Raw genomic sequence first — 22,462 nt, 5'->3', positions numbered from 1 at the left:
TCTTTATGTCACCCTTACGTCTCTGTGTTTATGATGTAATCATGATAAGCTCCATATTTACACCATAACCAGGATCAAGCAAATCCTGAAGATGAATAAAATTGTCTATGGTTAGTAGTGAGTACAACTCCCAGTGAGGCCTGTACTGACATTTCCAACACCAGTGTGCAGAAAACAGCTGCATAATTCAAGCGTTTGTGTTAATCGTTGCCTATTGAAGGCCTGCAGAAAGCGAAGTAGATCTCATCCAGTGAGTCTTAACTGATTAACTAAAAGGGAGACGGAGGCAGAAGCTATTCTGATTTTGCAGTAAAGCTGCTCTCTCTCTCTCTCTCTCTCTCTCTCTTTTCAGTCAATGAGGAACGTGACACAGTGACCGAGCTATCACGTGGTGTGCAGCTTCTCCTCTTTTGAAGATGTGTAGCCTTCAATCAGTAGCTGGGTCACCATCAGTTGATAATCATAGGATTTACACCTCACACACTGATGCTTATCCATGTATGTGTGTTTAAAACACAGACAGTGTTGATCACAAGCAAGAAGAAAGCAGTGACACTGTAAGATGGAAGGCAGAGGATGAAGGCCTTAGCGCATGTGTAGGTTGAGTCCGAAGAGCTTCCTTTCTCTTTCTCTCTCTCTCTCTCTTTCTCACACACACAACCACACACACATGGCCATGCACAGTCCCTTTAATTATGACTCTTTCACTGCACACTGCATCATCTCATACTCAGGACAAACAGCCTCCAGGGGTGGGGGGGGGGGTGGGGGTCAACCTGGATGCAGCGCATGCATAATCTAATCCATTCCTCTCCCATGGTAATAATAAAAGGAGACTTCTCATAAACATGCCAGAAAAAAAGACTGACCTTCAGGATCTATCATCTGCAATGCAGCGATTACTTTTATCTGTCTAGCACCATTCGCAAAGAATCAAACTGGAGTTATGTGTGACTGCAGCTGATTCTGTCTTTGATACATGCTGTGTTTACAGCGTATCACCAGTGTTTGGTCTCACATTTCAGCAGAAATCAGAAGATCCTCTGTGGTCAACTACATTTAGCGGCGATTCATTCAATTTGATTTCCAAATTAAATTAACCAGCAAGTCTTTTTCACACCTTTCCAATAGCGTAGACTCGTCCTTGGCCCATTTCGAGGTTTCAATGTGCAGTTAAGTTCTTTGTATAAAAGCTATTTAAAGTACGGCTTGTATGGGAAAAGCTGACTAATTAAAGAAAACATCTGGGTGGATTTTGTTAATACAATTGCTGGTAATAAAAAGAAAATCTATCAAAACAGCGGTTACTGTCCCACACTTACCCAGTGCTTTACGTTTTTTGATTGCAGTGTGCACTTGCTTCTCTACAATCTTTAGAAAACCGGAGTGATCCATTACTCGATCTTTAACATCAACACTCTCGGCTGACTTTCACGATTGGAACGGCTTTGCCAGCTCTTGACCATTTCAGGTCCTTTCGAAAGGCCCACCTCTTATACAGCACCAATAGGAGCTGCCTTACTGCCAGATAATGATGGCCTCCCAGAAATGTCAAGGGCCTAAACACATATTCTGTTGTTGCATCAGGCTGAGTCAAACTAACAGACTTTTGAGTTGCAGCTACTGGCACAAAATGTCATGTGGTAAAACAGGGCTACAGGAAAAAATGCAGTATTTAAAGTATAAAAAAAGGAGCAAGTGATGCAAAAGGTGTTGCCATATGCTGTCTGTAATTTTTCGATTTTAACTTGAAGGATGTTTATACACTTTCTTTTGTCAATTAATAATAATAATAATAATAATAATAATAAGAGCACTGACATAGGCCTTGGGTCATTTATCTATAAAGATAATTCCTTTGTCCATCCCTTATTTTATGTCTCTTTCTCAGTCACTGTTATTTCCCAAACCACACGATGCACAGATATACAATTACAACAAGCGTCTGAAACGTAAACAGCAATAGAAGTCTGAAATAAAAGCAATTAAGCGTAAACCTACACTTAAGCACTGCTGTGGCAATTATGCACAGTGCTATCATTACCAACAGAACTACAGAAAGAAAGAAAAAATCTGCTATTAAACTTGTTGGAAATGCATGAAGATAGATATGCAGCCTCATTAGAGAAAGGAATTTTGTAAAAAATTATTTAAAAAATAAAAACAAAAACTTCCCAAACGTCAGCATGAAATGTTGACAAAGTCATATATGTGTCCAGGTAAAGACAAAAAAAAGTACTAGCCGTGCCATTCGGGATGCATGACTAGGAAACTTGGGGAGTAACACGTTGCTTGCTTTAAACAGAAATGTCTGGAGTTTGTCCATTGGTTCGAAAGGCAAAAAAGGCAAACAGGGAGAGAGAGGGGGACGACGTTACGATGCTGCCTGCTGCACTGCACCAAAAATTTACACAGCATACCGCACAAGCTCGTACAGCAGCTCAGATAGATCAGCAGACTGCCGGCGTGTGTGTACTGTATATACGAGTGTGTGTATGTGTATGTGTGTGTGTGAGAGAGAGAGAGAGAGAGAGAGAGAGAGAGAGAGGCAAGCTGCAAGACAAACCCTCACTTTCACTGGTTTATTTATGCTGCTTACAAAGCAAACAGAACTCGGTACAGTGTGCCAGGCTGCTAACTCAACCTCCGACATCAGCGACAGGCTAGAGCTCATAAAATACCAAACAACATTCACATTAGGCAGTTATCAGTCCAAACACAAGCTGACTCCATAAAGCTGTCTGTAGTAGCAAGCTGGACAGGAGCTCATGATAATGAGCGAAATAAAAATGTGCAGGAGTGTGAGGCATGAGCACGGCACAGGGGTTCGTCTAGTGGTTGTTACAATGTGTAGAATGTGATAAAGATCAAATCTCTTAAAAATTTCATACATCTACAACTTCCGGAGCGATCAACAGGCTCTACGTATCAAATTTCACTAGACGAGCAGAAAGAGCAGATCGTATGTTTTTTGCTGTATCATACTTCTCAGAGAATTGATTCAGATCATAAACTGTGTTTATTTAAAATGTATTTATTAAAATAATCTCGGTACAGAATTTTCTGCTGAATTCACAATTCTGACTGACCAGAAGGTGTTGGTTTATTTTCTACAACAGCACTAACAATAACAGTCACTAAAGAAAAAATTTATATTTAGTTCAGACTTTATTCATCGCATATACATTGTACACTGAAATTCGTTATTCTTTGCATATCCCTTTTGTTTGTTTGTTTGTTTGTTTGTTTGTTTGTTTTTGGTTAGTAGGCTGGTGTGAGTGCACTGGTTGCTCAGTGGTAGGTGTTTCGTCTACCATGTAAAAGGCCTGCGTTCCATTCCCAGCCAGTGCCCAAACCCCAGCTGCTGGGTGCAGTGCCAAGCCTGGATAAAATGGAAAGGGTTACACCATAAGAGCATCGGGCATCCTCAAGCGCCCAACCGCAGCAACCTGGTGGAGGTTTCTCACCTACCATACAGAAGGCTCGGGTTCGATTCCAGTGGATGGAGTGCCAGTCTCAAGTCCGGATAAAATGAGAGGGTTGCGTCAGGAAGGGTGTAAAACCTGTGCGTTTGGATCAGTTGATCTGCTGTGACGACCCCTCAACGGGAGCAGCCAAAAGCCTAACAACAGGCAGACGCTCAACAGAAATCACGTTTACTTTCTTTATATGGTGAAGTTTTCTGTAAGTTTATCAGTTCAGATGGAGTCTCCAGAGTTTTCCAGATGGATACTTTCTAGTGTCTTGATAACTTATAAATTGCTGTTCTCTTACCTGCCTGCTTTTTCCCATCTCTCTTGAAATTAGTAAGACAAAAATGCAGCTTGATAAGAATTGCTATAACTTTTAGTGATAAGAGGCTACCCCATGGGCACTAGGCCTTGTACATGCTCAACACGGTGCCAATCCATCTCTGGGCACAAGCACACACACGCTCACACGCTCCAGACAATTTTGAAACGCCAACTAGCCTTATCTGCATGTGTTTGGAGTGTGGGCGGAACCTGGAGTACCTGGAGGCAGGACTTCAACCCTGGAGGTGCGAGGCCACAGTGCTAAACACTACGCCATCATGCCGCCTAGTATATGCCATTTGTTAATTGATAAACATGTACGTTAAAAGCTGTGTTACATAAAGGAATGTGAGGAATGAACCCATTTAGAATGTTCGAGGTTTTTTTTTTTGTAAACTAATCTACTGGGTAGAAATGGCCAGGAAAACACCCCATTGCTGATTACTTTCCTATAACAGGGATAACAGGGATTATTTCCCCATTACATTTTATTTCTATAAGGTGCTGAGTTTGTCTTCAATCCTGACATGGTGCGAGTGCAATATAAGACTGCATTACAGTACATTAAATATGTGCATCATGAATCACTGTTGTGGTGGACCATAATCTCCTGGACAGAATTCACATCCAATCCAGCATGAAAACGAGCCTGTGAACGCAAAGCCTGAAGTACTGTATCTATGATCTACAATTAGTGTCCTGGGATTGACTCCCCACAAACGTTACCTTAGCCCCTCACCTACAGGGAGTAATTTTCCTTTCAAACCAAGCATCTGTGTTAGTGTGATAACCAACATTAAGCACAGTTTCACCACTCAACAGCTCTCTGCAACATGGAGTATTTCCATGAAGTAAATATACAGATATTTATAACGCGAGCCCGGTGCCTAGAACAAACAGAAGGCAGAACAAAGCGACTGGGTCTACTCCAACATCCACACGCACACCGTCTGTGTCAAGAGAGGAAAGGCTCGTGGTTAGGAATCGCCAGCACATTGCCGTGGGGCAGGAGCAGAGAGCAGACGCGACTAGTTGACTACATAAAGGGAAATCATGCAGGTTGGCAAGGAGCAGGAAACACAGGAAGCGTGTCTGATGGATAAAAGGAATGGGCTCGTGCCCAGCAGTTAATAGATCTTCACAGGGTGCAGCAAGCATCCCAACACAAATCAACAGGGGTTAAACAAAGGCAACATCAGTTATGAACGCATTAATGCATTTAAAAGAACAGAAATTAATTTGACAAGACAAGTGAGTGCATTAGTAAGATTTCTGCAGACCGTACAGCCCAGTTCTTACTCAGGTAATATGATTAAACTTTATTTTACCTTCCAGAGGTACAGTCTGACTTGTGTAAATTATTGCACAAACAGAAAATGTGTTCTAACCAAATACAAATAATGTCAATGTCATGTGGTCTTATGAGTCCAGATTGACTCTATTCTAGAGTGGTGGGCATGTCAGTATAAAACAGGAAGAGCATGATAAAACGATGCACCCATCATTCATAGGGGCCTCTGTACAAGCCTCCTGAGGCACTGTTATGATCTCGGGTTGCTTCAGTTGGTCAGGTCTCGGCTCTGCAACGACATGTGACAATAAAATGAAGTCGGCTGATGACCTGAATGTGCTGAATGACCAAGTAATCAAATCTATGGGGTTGGCACAGGCATGTTCCAGGACTCAAACTTTTAAAGAGTTGTTCTGGGAGAATGAGGGATCCACCTATCTCTTCATACTAGTAGTTACTGAGTAATATAATAAATAACATGTGACAATTTTAGATGAATAACTGAACAACAATGTGCGACTTAAAGTGCTTAACACTTAATATTCAGTGTGAAAACAGCACTAAATTGTCATTCAAAAGCTGCAGTACCTTCTATTTATTACCAAAGCTTTTGAAAATAGTACATTTTCAAACAGCAAGGGTCACAAATATGAAGGTTTGATGTTTTTTGGCTGTGAGTGAGCATTCATTGCTAATCTCTCTCAAAAAAAAGAAAAAGAAAAGAAAAGCTTACCTGTTTCAGCAATGAATAATTATGTCTTCAGATAGTTTAGGCAATTCTTTAAATAAAGTTGTTTCACCTTGAAGTAGCGTTTTCAATAGAGAAAGAATGGAACGACTAAAAAGTACTGGGCATGAGCATAGGCCAACCATCACGAAAATCAACACCAAGCAGCCCGAATGAATCCATCATTCATCATTAGTCCTGATTTCTATGTATAACTGGAAGGACGCAAATTTAATTTCACTGAAAAGCCATCAGCACACATTAATCAGCGTCAGCATACAGTAGGACAAGGGTTAGACAGTGATATCCATGCAGAAATCAGAGTGCTTTAGGGCACCAGCATGAGGTGAACCTGTGGAATGATGTTGAAATAGATATTCTTTCATGCAGATGAAAACTTAAGCTGCAGTCCCCCGTAACAGGAAAAGGAGAATGATGGGATTTCCGGGTGATGCATTGAGACCGTGTGAAACATTCGGCTGCAAGCCATGAAATCCGTCTGTTCTGCATTCTGTCTCTGTCTCTTCCATAAGAACCAAAGTATTAGATTTGCATCATCATAGTATTAGATCCGCACCATCAATTACATTTCTTTCAACTGTGCTGTGTTTGCTATGTAAGGTATGACATAATGGATGATACTGTTATAGGAGGAAACTAATCGCAAGTTGCTGGCGTGGTGCATATCAGCATCAGCATACTGTAGTAATGCTCAGAATTGCAAGTGAGGTGTGAGTAAGATGGAAAATATCAAAATATGACTTTTTAACCTTTACGAAATTTTGTGTAGGAGCTTCACATTTTATCAGTGGACAAAAATACAACAAAATAGCAGCCTTGTTTGTCCTTGATAAAAACAGATGTTCACTGTTTAACATCCAATGAATAACTTAATAGAGAAAATAGTATCGAAATAAAAAAAAGGATTTTCATTAATAACAAAAACATTTTTAACAGACCCCAATATAGGCATCTTTTAAGAGTTGAGTTTTGACTTCAGGGTGCAATAAATTTAACTATATAATTACAAATAGCAATAAAAAATAAATTAATTAACTAAATAAAATGGTAACGTTTGTTGTGAGGTGGTGCGACACCAATGTTTTGGCCATTATATCCATTTATTTCTTGTAATATGCTCTATGCATAGCAATTAAAATCCAATTAATTGTACAATACAGTAATACAATTGTTTTTGTATAGCACATCTAAACATCTTGAAGTTAAGTTTAACACACTATTCAAAATTATTTAGTGACTGAAAATATGTTTAACCAAACAATTCAGCTTTTTTTTAAGGGTTAAAAAGATCCTTGCTTTTTTCATAAGAAATGGAAACTGCTCATTAATGTAAGGTTAAAACTATCTTATTGTCCTCTCACAGCCGGAGGCACAGAGAGAGCTGATTGGCCGAGCTCTTTCAGGGGGGAGGGATGAGAGGTACTTGCGCTTCCACATTAACCACGGCTCTACAGCCAATCAGGGGCGTCTGTGAGCTCACGCACGCGGAAGGAGCGGCTAGCACTTTCCTCCGAGTGTGTTACTCCGCCCCTAACGGTGCGTGAGCGAGCAGTTTGAAAAGATGCGGTCGGCTGACGTCACGCGGTTCGGAGGAAACACGTGATAGTCTTCGCCCTCCCGGCTGAATGGTAGTAGTAGCCTTAATGTGGGAGCCCCCTAGTGACGGGGAGGAATTGGCCACGACTAAATTGGGGAGAAAATTGGAAAAAAAAACAAAAAAATAATAATAAAAAAAAAAAAAAAACTATCTTATTGTTTTCTTATGGAAACAAAGCTGTTTAGTCCCAATCCTGTAACTCTCTTACAGTGTGTGTGTATGGAAATGCTCTTACTTTCACTATTAAACATAGCTATGGTTTTTTCTTTGCACCAAAATTTTACCCTTCTGGACGTTTTTTTTTTTATCCGATTCATGTAATTCTCTGACTAGTCTCTGTATCTTCCTCTCTTTTAAAGTTATTAAGACATACAGTGCATCCGGAAAGTATTCACAGCGCATCACTTTTTCCACATTTTGTTATGTCACAGCCTTATTCTAAAATGGATTAAATTCTTTTTTTTCTTCAGAATTCTACACACCCCATAATGACAACCATCCCTGCAGCAATCCACCAATCAGGCTTATATGGTCGAGTGGCCAGAGAGTCTCATCACATCTAAGAGTCCTTTAGGTGCCTTTTGGCGAACTCCAGGCGGGCTGCCATGTGCCTTTTTCTAAGCAGTGGCCTCCGTCTGGACACTCTACCATATAGGCCTGATTGGTGGATTGCTGCAGAGATGGTTGTCCTTCTGAAAGTTTCTCCTCTCTCCACAGAGGACCTCTGGAGCTCTGACAGAGAGACCATCGGGTTCTTGGTCACCTCCCTGACTAAGGCCCTTCTCACCCGCTCGCTCAGTTTGAATGGCCAGCCAGCTCTAGGAAGATTCCTGGTGGTTTTGTACTTCTTCCACTTACAGATGATGGAGGCCACTGTGCTCATTGGGACCTACAAAGCAGCAGAAATGTTTCTGTAATCTTCCCCAGATTTGTGCCTCGAGACAATCCTGTCTCGGAGGTCTACCAGTCAATTCCTTTGACTTAATGCTTGGTTTGTGCTCTGACATGAACTGTCAACTGTAGGACCTTATATACAGTAGACAGGTGTGTGCCTTTCCAAATCATGTCCAATCAACTGAACTTGCCACAGGTGGACTCCGATTACACTGCAGAAACATCTCAAGGATGATCAGGGGAAACAGGATGATCAGGGAAAACAGGATGCGTCTGAGCTCAATTTAGAGCTTCATGGCAAAGGCTGTGAATACTTATGTACATGTGCTTTCTCAAATTGTTTTATTTTTAATAAATCATCCATAATCTATTTATTAATTGTCATTGATTATGAGGAGCATCTATCATACAAGTCCCTGTAAATTACTACAAAAATTACTACAGAAACTAGCAAATTAATAAAAAACCTGTGATGTGACCCCACTGTCAGAAAATTATCAAAAAATCAACATCTTCTGACCAATCAGACTTAAGGACTCAACAGCACCGTGGTATATTATAATTAATTACATGGCATGCCTTCTTTATAGATATGAATCTGGAACTCGTGGCATGATGGGAGATTAGGCTTATGAACAGACTTCACAATAAATGTGATAGCAGTTCTAATAGCTGGACCATTCAGGAGTGATGCAGTCTTGTTCTCATTAAAGTCTTTTATTACATCACTGAAACTAGTACCCTGAGAAATAGAAACAGCTCTTGGAAATAACTCTGTCACAGTAACACTGACCGCTGCATTATAAGGTGACCTTCCAAATGACAGTCATGGAAAGAGTATTCACAGCAGGGTTTGCTGGTGCTATTTTACTGTAGCTTTTAGAGCTCTTAGTCCATTACTAAGGGCTGATTTTGTTTTGTTAGCTCTTCATTTTCATAATTCACAAACTACAGGTTTCCTCAGTCTGCAATTATGTTTGAAGAATTCACTATTTAAAACAATTGTATTGAAAATGATAAACTTTTCCTGTTTATACATTAATTGATTGACTGTTTCATAGTTTTGGATTTCTATTCATTATAAAACTTAAATCATAATTTAACTCCTAATACACTGGTTTTAATCCTACTGTATTCTGAACAATCCTGTCGAGTCCTACAGAAGGACTCACCATTTCAGGCTCCGTCTCTCATGTACCACCAAACCCCGTTGGATCTATCTTTTAAAATATGAACAAATTAATGATCTAAATCACCATGATCCTAGTCAGTGTAAAGCACTACGATGTTGCAATATTGCATGAATTAATGAACATGATGAACAAGTGAAACCACACGACACAAGCACTCAAAACAACACAGCACAAGTACAGTACAACCCTCATAACGTAGAAAAATGCATAGTTCAGCTAAGACTCGTGAAGCTTCTGCAGTCCCGCTGGGCAAAATCGAGTTTGTATCTTTTGAAGTTATAGTGCATTTTGTACAAATTTAACTTTTTTTTATTTTTATTTATTTCTATATAACCATACGGCTAGTGTGGTCTTTTCATAAAGTATAAGGGTTGTGGAATTTGACACCATTACTTATATTGTTCTTGCATTCTGGGACAAACTTCACCTATAGACCTTTGGTAATGTATTTTGTATATGCATCCCTACTTTGGTTTGAAAAAACCCAAACTATCCCTTTAACAACTATTATTGATTCAACTATTATTTCGTTCATTGCATTATGTGTTATTATGCCTACTGATGTACAGTAGCAAATATATTTTTAATCTGAGCAAAAGTGCCTTAAAATAAGCCGGATGCTTACAATTCTCTGCCTTCTCAGTTTAGCATAAACATAAATCAATACAAAACAAGACAAAAACATTTTTTTATCTAAGAATAAATCAAGTGGGTGGTGAAGTTCGACTGTTTTGCTGCTATTATTAATGCTTTAAATTGGTGCATCCTTTGCATTAATGATCATGGTAACAAATCAGTACTTTGGCATATCAGCATTTCATGTGTTCATGGTTAATTGCTTGTTTGTATGCAAGAATATCCACAGCCCCACCGTCACTAGGGGAAACTGGGGAAATTATCCTGGGTCTGGCTGGGAGCCCAGGACATACGCTGACAAGTGTTAGATCAAAATACACACACTTGTCTTCTCCTTGGTCTCCTCCTAGTTATTCATAATTATTCTTGTGTCAACAAATTAGTAAGTTACTTGACAAGTGATTATTTAGTATGTTCATACTGTAGCTCACTTTATGTACAAATAAATTGACAGAATGGAAAGTTAGCAGGCAATGTTAGGTACAAACACCAGTAGTCAGGGTTTCATGTACATGTGCATGATTGGGAGAGGGGTATAAGCAGTACACAAATCATTGCAATGTTTTGGTGGTTCACTTTGTAATTGCTAGAACTTTTATTCCACCAGTCATGTCCACTTTGAGTCTCAGAAAAACTGTATAGTATAAAAAAGTACATGAAATCATTTAGTTGTGTGTGGAATGTATTGTATTACAACGTATGCAGCACTGTCTTGTAAAATATGACCCCGGATGATGTTAGCCGGATGATGCTAACCCTTAAAACCCAAACGGCACGTGCCAGCAACATGTCATAGGTCAAGAACGATCAAACAATATATACAGTAGGGCACAAAGGTTATTTTCCATTATAATTTTCTACAATGTGATTTTCTGGATTTTTTTTTTCTTATTTTGTCTCTCATAGCTGAGGTATACCTATGATGAAAATTACAGGCCTCTCTCATCTTTTTAAGTGGGAGAACTTGAACAATTGGTGGCTGACTAAATACTTTTTTGCCCCACTGTATACAGTATATATGCTGTGATATGGGTGTATATATGGGTGTGTGTTAAGAAGGAGAACAAAAGTTATTATTACTTTTATTAAGGGTAAATTTTTACCACTACTGGAATATGGAAATGATGTCATATTATTATTGTTTTTTGATCATAGAAATAAACAAAAACAACAATAAAAGCACATGATCATGTGTATCTGTGCTATTTCTTTGCCTGTGTCACCTTTTTTTTTTTCTTTTTTTTTTGCTCAGTCATGTTTCTGTAGTTCGTTAAAATGAATCATTTCATCAAAAAGAAATAATGCCTAAAATGCTCTGAGCTGTAAGGGGTCTATGAGTGTCCACACAGATACCACAAGACATTTTTACAAGTGTATTTTAACTCACAATCTAACTTTAATCTTTACAATCTAACTACACTAAAACTCTACACTAACATTTGTTGCATAACTGTAATAAGAGTTATAACATCTTGCTTGTGAATAAAATATAAAGAACTAGCTGTTTATACAGTATCACATGGTCATGTTTAATCAGATCATGCTCTTAGCTATTGTATAAACAGTATATCCTTAAGGCTGGATTTGTCCATAACCATAACTTAACTAATAGTAAAGAGAAAACAAATGACCCTTATGCACAGATCAACATTCAACAAACAAATTAAATATTGCCAAGAATGCCAAGTGTTCCATAATAAAAACCTCTAATCAAATGACATATAATGATCTTTTATGCAAGTCATCTTTTTTACGCTTTCATCTCGCAACATTTTTGCTTTCTGAGACAATACACATTTTATGTCATTTTACTCTACCATTAGTCAAATCGTCATGCTGCAGTAACACCACAGGAATGTGAACACAAACTGCTTTTAACAGCATGCATGGAATCCATAACTACACACACATGACACATATGCATGGCACACCCAACAAGTCCTGTGTTGGAGATATCAGCCTTTAAAACTGACTTCTTGCAGAAGGTTAGGTACAGAAAGGGCACTCACTTTTGTCCTGGGAGGAAGTATAATGCAGTTTACTGGGGCAGCCATCCAAGAGCTCTCTCGCAGACTGCAGCAGAGCATCACACAGCCTATGGTTTGCCTTGATGTGTGGCTAATCCTCCCATATGGCTACCTTTCTGATTCTTCATTTAAATTACAATGTGTTTTATTTTAAACACTGTAGCAGGGCATTGTTGTTTGTTTTTTTTTTCAAAACTCATTATTTATAATTGCAGGCAAATGGTCCTGTATTTTGGACTTCATGAATTTTGCTCCCGATTAAGTATCCGCATAGATTTAAAGTGTGTTATATCTTTTAATCCTAGGTTTGCTTTCAATAGTTCTAATTGATTTTGGTACATAATACGCTCAACAGGGTCTAATCTTAAGATGCTAGGCCGGGGTTAAGGTGGGATTTGGCAGGGGGGTGGAACCCTAAACCCAGTGCAGCAGTGCAGTGAGAAAAATGACTCACCTCAAAGTAACCCAGATATGCATACAAAGTAACCCAGATTTTTCTGCCACAAGTTTAAAGACTTGTGGATTGTTAAAGTGCTCATGGATTTTTTAGAAAAAAATATGTAATTTTCTTTACCTGCACAGCTTTTAATATTAATGTTATGCATTATACTATGTTCTGTTTTGTTGAGAGAGAGTAGACAGGAAAGACAAGCTGCAAGCAGACATAAAAATAATGATTACTTATTAACATTAGTATAGCACTGTCGCCTTGCACCTTTAGGGTCTGGGTTCGATTCCCGTCTCTGTGTGCATGGAGTTTGCATGTTCTCCCTGTGCTTGGTGGGTTTCCTTCAGGTACTCCGGTTTCCTCCCACAGTCCAAAGACATGCAAATTAGGCTGTAAATGTGTGTGTGTATGGATGTGCGTGCCCTGCAATGGATTGGCACCTAGTCCAGGGTGTACCCTGCCTTGTGCCCTAAGCCTAATGGCCTAAAGGCTCCAGGTGTCTGCAACCCTGAATACAGGATAAAGTGGTATAGAAGATGAGGGAGTAACGTTAGTATGAATGTTACATTAGTTAAAACAGTTATAATCGTTTCCTTAACATGAACTAAAGATCATAGAGTGCGACACTTTAGAATGTTTAATATGAACTGCCAATCAGTTTGTTTGTTTGTTTGTTTGTTTGTTTGTTGAAGGTGCCATTTTACTCCATTCCAGTCCAATTTATTCACTGGGGTTGGGTCACAACTGACTGCATTGAATTGATATTTGGGTAAATAGTTATTTAATTGAAATTAAATTGTCAGATTCTTGTTACAGTAATAGATATTTAAACATGTTACCATTAAAAACTTGTCTTATGACTCACATACATGCACTGCAACCTTTTCCTGTACTTTGCAAAGTCTCTTTCTAAAATGTGTTTGGTCTGAGAGCTCACTTTTACAGATTTTGTCAGTTAAGAGCAGGCAACATTCTGCATGCAAACCCATGCATCTGTTCTGATCTCTGAACCATCATTATAGAATTATACTTTTAGTTAATAATTTAATGCATCAAAGAAACCCTTGCAACAGGGCTGTAGATTTATTAATTCATTCATTCATCTTCTATAATTCCTGCTTATCATACACAGGGTCACAGAAAGCCTGGAGTCTATTCCAGGAAACTTCGGACACAAGGCGGCGTACACCTTAGATAGGGTGCAAATCCATTGCAGGTACACCACACACACCCATAAACATACTATGGACAATTTTCCTAATCTGCATGCCTTTGAACTGGGAGGAAACCAGAGCACCCTGAGGAAACCCACCATGCACCGGGTGAACATTCAAACACAGACCTGAGGTCGGAATCGAACCCTCGACCCTAGAGGTGCGAGGCTACAGCACTAACCACGATGCCACCGTGATAGAAAAAAGAGAATGAGAATGGTCATTTCTCCTGTCATACAAGCAGGAACTGATATAAAGCTCAAGGCACAAACGAGGGCAATAATGATTAACACAGGACCATACTGGACACAGTGCCTTGCTACCCTGAGATGTTTTAGTCATTTATTTAACAATTTTTAATAATATTTCACACAGCAATCTTAGCAGAGGGCATACGCTAATTATATTATAGTTATCTCCTTTTGTTCACCAGTTCAACTAGTGCCCAAGATCCATGCAGAGTTTGGCTCACACTACCTCATTTTCTATCAATGGCTTGAGCTGTTCCAACATTACACTGTAATAACTCCCCCTGTAGCTGAATTATACAAGGCATGATTTGCAAAGTACAGGATTTGAGACATATTACCCTGGCAGCAGCTCTGACTCTTGCGTAAAAGTGGGAATTATGTATAGAAAAAAACTCCCACATCAGCACTACTCAGTTATTAAAATGCCGTGTTTCATATTTCACCAATAAAAAAGGTTTGAAAAAAGGTAGCCCTTTTCAGCAGTACCTTAAACTAATATGAGTCAAATTAATACACCTCACTCAGGTCAGAAAGGGTTTGATAATTAGCTAAGGAGCTACATTTAACCTAGGTACTATTGTAACGAAAATGAGATTTAAAAAAGCAATGTTGACTTGGTCATGAAAATAATAAACTAGGAAATTTAATCTGCAGTAACACTTACATGATCTAAAAGCCTAAAATGTTGGGACAGTGAGCAGATGTACTTATCCAACAGCTGGCACATTTTTATTTTTTTTGCACTATTTGCAGCATTCATCTTATTATACAGTAATAACAAAAGTTTTTATTGTATTAAACTATAAAACAAAAGGAATTATTACAAGTCAAATTATAAGTATATATATTTATATAAACAATAGTGAAAATGACTAACCTTCATACGTCTTAAACCAATAATAAAAGCTGTTTTTTTTTTAAATAAATAGAAAGTTGATTTTTTCAAAGTATCTGTGAAAACTACATAATGCGCCTACAAAACAAAACTACACTACATGGCCTACAAACATGGCCGCTGTCAACTACAACACCCAACATGAAAGAACAGTCATCATTATCTTGACGACCCACACCTGAAAACCAGCTGCAGGTATATCACATGCGATTTTTTTCCATACTATCACCTGTTTGTACAAGTTAAAACCTAAGAGTGAATCAAAATTGTTATGAAATGAATAACGAGTAATAATAATGCAATAACAGTACCAGTATTACTCAAGAAGTGTTATGTCTGGGTTCAGTTAACAAGAGGAAAAAACTTTCTGTTTTTCTGCTCTTTCTGTGTCTATGGAATTTGCATGTTCTCCTGCTTTGTGAACTGAAAAAGCATTAACTTGTACAATTTGTATAGCATGACAATATACTGTACATTTTATAAACAATGTACTTTACTTTGCTAAAGCTAAAAAGAAAATATTTGAAAGGTATATAAAGTATTTATGACAGAAAGCATATTGTATGCACATTTATTTAGTTATGTTTCATATTTTATAATAAAGCTTTTGTTTTCCTGCACTTGTAACTGTCCCAGGTCAATAGACTTTAGTTAGTCTGAGTTCTTGCCGTTATAATGTACAGCATATGGGTCATGCTGCGAATGTGGTGCAAAAGCATCATGACCAGAAAGGGAAAAAAAGTGTCTGAACACCTTGTCTGCCTTATAAAATACTAAATATGCCTGCGACTTCGTCCGTGCCACATAACTGACTCATCATTAGAACTGCACAATATGGACAAACTGTCATAATGTGATTTCTTTATGTTGCACTTACTATATGCCTCATGCTATAATAAAAATTAATCATTGGCATGAGAAGATATTGGCCACAGCGATTATGGTTGTTAGAACATGTAAAAGCCATAATTCATCAAAACCTACAAAGAAGTGCTCAACTGGAACATCAAGATTAATCAGGAACTTTGTGTAAAGAATTACACTCTGAAGATTGAGAGGTATGCCCACAATGCGTTACATGATATAATTCAAATTTAGTTTAGTTAGGGTTTATTTAAGGAAGTTGTTTTTTTTCCTCTAAAGCTGATGTTTATTGGGTCCAACATTTTTCATGTGACAACAACAAACTGACCAAATTATGACTTTAAACCACAAAAAAATTACATAACTTAAGATCTACTGGCCCAATTGTAAACAATGGATATGTTACCTCTTAATCGTTCAATGCTGACTTCAGCTGTGTCTCACACATGGCCAGCAGAAGGCTGCTACAGTAAGTGTTCGGAGGAAGTGTACACTTGATCCCTTACTGCACTGACCCTTGAGTGCTTTTAGGGCTTACAGTTTTAGATGAGATCAGGCTGGTGCAGTTGTAATGTGTGCAACTGAATACACAAGGATATAATGCTTTAAGCAATTTCTGAAGAGAAATCATTTAGATATTTCATTTAATATTCATTGTCCAAAATAGATGTGAAGATAAAAATATATAGCTTAAGATCCTAACCTGGTTACTGGCTATAGTGTTAACGCCTAAAATATCTGGTCAGTGTTGGTGATGCGCCCTCTCCTCTGTTCAATGGGTTGGGAGGGGTAACAGGATTTCCATAGCAACAAACGGGTTACAGTCTGTAATTGTACACCTACAAAAAGAGCCTGTATTGTAAGTGGATCTGATAAAAGAGCCAAAACAGGGTAAATGATACGCAACTTAGCATATGCTACTAATATTAAACACAAATTGAACTTTGGGATATGTGAGCAGTCTAAGCCTTTGATGCAATATTAAACACAAGGCACATGAACTATTTATTTAGTGCGCTGAGGACTTCTGGGCAACTGACAAAATGGACATTGCACACTCGCCCAACACAAAAACACAAGAGTGCTGGTTTTAAAACCTGCAACACAAAAAAAATCACCAAATAAAATGAAGATTGTGATAATTACAGAAATGATCATTTCTTTTTTATGCTCTACTTAAATCATCTGAGTTTTGTTTCCTCACGAATGAAAATACAAAAGCTACAAATGCACACTGAAAAGGCAGTCAGCTCTCCAATACAACTATATTAACCCTGCTGTTCCCTGAAACAAGTCTGTGGCTCTCTGATGAGTCATAATCATGAGGTAGAGATCCGGATAATAGACGATAAGTGTATGTCGCATAGCATGCAGAGTCAAGGGTCACTTTAAAGGATTGACAGTTAATGTCAATGTCTCATTTAGTGATATGCCACAGAGACAGAAGTAGATGCTGTCTGAGAAATGAATCAGCTGCAAATCTGCCTCATTTGGCATCACTTGTTCAGGTTCCCTTAGAGGAGCGATAAACCTTTTCTTCAAATTTGTAAGGAAACTGGAAGATGGAACAAAGTTAAGGCGCTCTTTTTGACTGTTGCAGAATCTCCCATCCACAGTGTGATAGTATTATTAAGTGCTTTTCAGACTTTACCATAATGGCTGTTCGAGTGAAGACATGATGGAATTTCTCATGAATGAAGGAGCAAAACTGAATAACATTTACAGAAGATTTCAAGCACAGAACGGTGATGAGACTCTTAGCCATGGTAAAACATTTGAATGGTGCAAATTTTTTAAGTCCATGAATGACAAACCCGGCAGAGGTGTCGATCCTTAAAAATCGACTGATAACTTGTCGCCAAATTACTCATCTATCCACGCAATCATTCACAATCACCACTTGCACATTATGGGAAATTGGCTGGAAGTTATTTGACCATTCAAATTATTAGGCCCTTCATGGAGTTCCTGGGAGGCCAGCGTCTCAGTTGTAAAACAGGTACAGTAGTCCTATCATGGCTCTGCCATAAAGAGAAAACTTTCTACCTTGATGGTATCCAAGCACTCGTGAAATGCTGTGATAAGTGCATTAGTGTAGCGGGGGATTATATGAATAAATATTTTTTACTCTCATACCTGTGTTTTGTTATTCTGCACAACCAAAAGACTCGGTTTGACTTGAATACCGCTTGTAAAAATAAAAGCTGCAAAGAGTTTAATTTTGATACATGATTTTCTAATTTTAGATTCATATGCATTTATTATAATACAATTGTACAATAATATAATACAATAATACAATAATCCCGATGCATGATACCTGGTCGAGCAATGTGAGTGTCTAAAACTACTACTATGTTAATACACATGCCAAAGAATGTATAAATGAACAGCCATAATACCTGCATTAAACTCTTCTCACATGCTTGCGTGCAAGTCTCGCCTTGCAAATCTGTATCACAGTGTGACACGATAACAATATGAGGCACAAGTGAGACCACAAAAGCTCCTAGCTGGTAGCGGGCTGAGTGCCACCACGCACATTCTGGATCCTTTACTAACACTGTACTTGGATTCTTAAATCACTTAAATTATGCTAAGGGAGGTAGAGAGCTCATGGGAAGGAAAGGAATAATTACTGTTTTAAAAAAGGAAAGAATCATGTGATCTGAGCAGCAACACAAGTTCCATAAACAGTGGGAACTGCAGTATTCTGTTTAATAAAAGCCCCCAAGTTTGTTTTATTTCATTATAATACGCACTTAAAACATATCTATTCGTGAATAGGAAAAAAAAAAGTATGTATGAAATTATGTATTAATTTATTGCCTTATCTCTAAAGTACTGACAGTGGAGACTCCTTTCAAAAATTATAACTAAATGACTCGTTGCCAAATGGTCAAATTATTGGCCTTCATTAAGAAAGGAAAAACCAAGGAGTTTAAATGACTGGAATTGAGTTAAGAACTGTCTAACACAATAGTAACAATAAGATGGGAAGAATAGTGCTGAACTTTGTGGAGGACGTGGTTGGGGAAAAAAATCAGAATAAGGACTACTTAACGCTTGGTGAAGGTGCATTGTATAAAATTAACAGCTGAAATCACGACTATGTTTAATAGCGAAAGTATGTTTAATAGCCAAAAGCATTTTCACACACACAATGTAATGAGAAGCCACTTGTTAGTAAAGCTAATCACAAAAAAAGGCTTTAGAGAGCATAAAGACTGGACTTTGAAGCAATAAAAAAGGTCAAGTGAATATTCAAGGAATAGTATACATCTGGATGAGTCCAGATTTACCCTATTCCAAGTACATCATGGTGAGAAAGGAAACAGATGAAATGATGCACCTTTCATAGTCCCCACTGTACAAGCCTCTAGAGGCAGGGTTATAATCTGGGGTTTCTTCAATTGGCCAGTTCTAGGCTCACAAATGTTATGTGGCATTAAAATGAAGTCAGCTCAAGACCTTAATGTACTGAAAGACCAGGTTATCCAATCAAGATTTCTAATCAGGTTTCCATCCACAGGCATATTCCAGGAACTTAGACTTTGAAAGAGTAGTTCTTGGAGCATGAAGAATCGTTTTCACAAATGAATTGGCAACCATATTATGCACTGTAATCAAAGAAATATTAGAGGGTGCAGCTTTTTGACTAGACAGTGTACTATTATAAGTACTATTTAGTATTATATATCAATTTATGAATATTTATTGATAGCTATCATATAAATGTAGCTTCTGATTAGCAAAATATACACAGATCAGCCATAATATTAAAACCTGCCTACAATTGTCTATGCCCTCCTTGTGCCACCCAAACAGCTCTGACCCATTGAGGTATAGAATCCCTGGGCCTTCATGGACCAGATTTGTCCAGCACATCCTACAGATGCTCAATCCTACAGATGCTCAATCACATTGAGATGTTCCACAAACCAATCCTTGACCATTTTTTGGAATGAGTCAGGGAGCATTACCCTGCTGAAAGAGTCACCTGCCACTAGGGAAGAGGCCCTTGCCAAGACAGGGGGGATTTGGTCTGCAACAAGGTTTAGATAGGAGTTACATGTTAAAGTAAATATCATATCCACATGAATGCCAAATGCAAGGTTTCAGTCCAGAGCATCATACTGTCTCAGTCACCTTGTCACCTGTTTACCAGTTGTCCTTCTTTGGTTCTCTTTTGGTAGATACTAACCACTGCATTCTATAAACACTCTACAAGACTGTCACTGTCAAGTACTGATTTTGAAACGGTTTGATCAAGTCATCTAACCATCATAATTTGATCAACCATCAAAAAAGTCCCTTAGACCCGTACACTTGCCTGTTTTCCTACTTTCAAATCACCACCTTTAGGAACTGAATGTTTACTTGCTGCCTTATATATACCACCTCTCAAGATTATCAATGTAATTTACTTCACCTCTCGATAGGTTTTTATGTTATAGCTGATCAGTGTTATAATGAATCACATTTATAATGAACAGTGTGAGCATACAGTCCTTCATTAATTTTAAACATACTGTATATTAAATATGCAAGGTACAAACATATGGTTTACTGCAAATTATATTAATATATAATATATTAATGCCTCGACATTCATTCAAACATGTTTCAATCTAGCATAGTTTTTATGATATGATTTTACATAATCAGGGAATGAGTGTATGTTCCTACCCTGTAATTTATGTTACATCTAGGGTTAACTAAATGACACACAGCGTTATAAACCAGGGTACTGCAGTTGTAATATTTTCGAAATATTTTTGTTTTCAGTATTTACAAATAAATATTATACCTTCTAAAAAATGTTGTGTTTGAAGTACATCAATATTCTTCTTCTTCAGCCATTCATGCATATACAGTACAGAAGAAGACCAGGAAAAATATGCCTTATGTAGCACCTAAAATAAGTTCTACCCCGTCTCCTAGTGGAGCAGATACCTTCAATCCCATAATGCTAAATTCCATAGAAACCAAAAACAAACCACTGTTTCCCCTGTGTCTATAGCATCATCATTCACGCCGTGGTACTTTTGGCACTGTTAAGCGCAAGACTTTATCCCTACCAGGCAAACATTTTCTATCACAGGGGCTATCTGAAAGTGCCATCTGCTGGAGCAGAAGGCATTCATAGAAAGTGTAGTTTTAAAAACTTGTCAAAAAGCACTGTCCATAAAGGACAACAAGAAAGCTTTGAGCTGAGAAAAATTATGCAACAGTAAAGTCTACAGTGAGAGCCAACATACTCTCTCTCTGCCTCTCTCCTGTTCTCTCTCTTCCATGTTATTATTGCTCCATGTTACAATTCTAAAAGTACAGACCAGGCAACAAGACTTAATCGACCAGGACAACCAAACACTCTTCTCACTTCATTATCACCAGGCTGCTAAGGTCCACAATTGCCATGGCGAATTAATCAAAACCTCACGCCACCTAAAATCACTGCCAGAACGGACATGATGCTTTTATCTAACTGGGAATGTGTCACTTCGGATGTGACTACAAATCAAATCCCAATTTTGTAATCAAACTTTGTGGCTTGTGGTCCTGTTTTGCTATTACTCTAGAAAGAGTTGTTGATGTACCTCCTTCTAATTATAACAAAAGAGGGAGAGAGATTAAAATATCCATTGTCCTAATACTACAATAAGCCTTTGTTTCATATGAATCTGGTGATGAATCACACGTTTCACTTAAAACAAGTGTTAGGAACAAAAATTGCTATTTGGATTCTGTTGTGTGTGGTAACAGCATGCCAAAACACTGATGCAACATGTACATTGGTGTTACTCAAAAGCATCAAGCTACTACCCTGTACAAAATACAGGCTATTTATATGAGCAATCTTATTCTACTGAGCTAACCCTTCGGGGGCAAATGCTGAACGCATAATGCTTCTTTCTGAACTTGATGATGCACTGCAGCTCATTTTGTCATGAGGCCCAACACACGTTGCAGCTGATAGGTTTGGCACCCGGCATCTTTTACTTCAATTACCTGCATGGCTAAGTAGGGGCAAATTTAGGCCGGTGTTTCCCAGGTACCATGTCCTCAAGTCCCACTGCACTGCACATTTCAGTGTTTCCCCTAATCTCATATACCTGGCACAACTCATCAGCTCATTAGGCCTTCATGGGCTTAAAACGAGTGTGTTCAAGCATTGAAAACAAAATCTGCCAGGCAGGTGTTCCTTAAGAGCCAGGATTTAGGGATTTAAACATGTGTGTTTATGATGTTAAATGGTAGAAGGAAGACAGACAAAATAAACGTCCTGCAGTCTCAGCATGAAAGAAAATCTCTGTAATCCACTATACTGCAGCGTGTGCGTGTGGTAGGAAAAAAATCCATCGACCACATCAACTTCTGCCCCTTGTCGCATCTTTTGAGATATAGATGTTGTGCTCTGTAGGTGCTGGGGGGGGGAAGCCTGTTGAAATGCACCGTAGGTTTAACCTAGCCATTGTGCCATAGTGTTAAAAAGATAAAACAACTATGGATTGGTTTGATGCAGGACAAAAGTACTGTAAACTGCAGAGAAAAATAAATGAAATAAATAAATAATTAAATAAACTCTGATGAGTAAATGAGCTTAGGA

At 38.3% G+C, this 22,462-nt stretch overlaps 1 protein-coding gene across 2 annotated transcripts in view; it reads right to left on the bottom strand.

Moving 5' to 3' along the window:
• Positions 1 to 22,462, bottom strand: part of fgf14 (fibroblast growth factor 14) — a 142,372-nt gene that overhangs the window by 119,327 nt on the left and 583 nt on the right. The window contains exon 1 of one of the 2 annotated variants that reach the window (XM_053496307.1): positions 1,323 to 1,362. The exons of the other annotated variant lie outside the window; for it this stretch is intronic. The gene's annotated coding sequence lies outside the window, so the exon portion shown is untranslated. Of the gene's footprint in view, positions 1 to 1,322; positions 1,363 to 22,462 lie in introns of those variants that run through there. 2 annotated transcript variants of the gene reach the window in all.

Source organism: Clarias gariepinus, chromosome 5 (assembly GCF_024256425.1).
Source record: "Clarias gariepinus isolate MV-2021 ecotype Netherlands chromosome 5, CGAR_prim_01v2, whole genome shotgun sequence".
Classification (NCBI taxonomy): domain Eukaryota; kingdom Metazoa; phylum Chordata; class Actinopteri; order Siluriformes; family Clariidae; genus Clarias; species Clarias gariepinus.
Note: the sequence above shows the minus strand (reverse complement) of the source record. Positions and strands in the feature narration are given on the sequence as shown.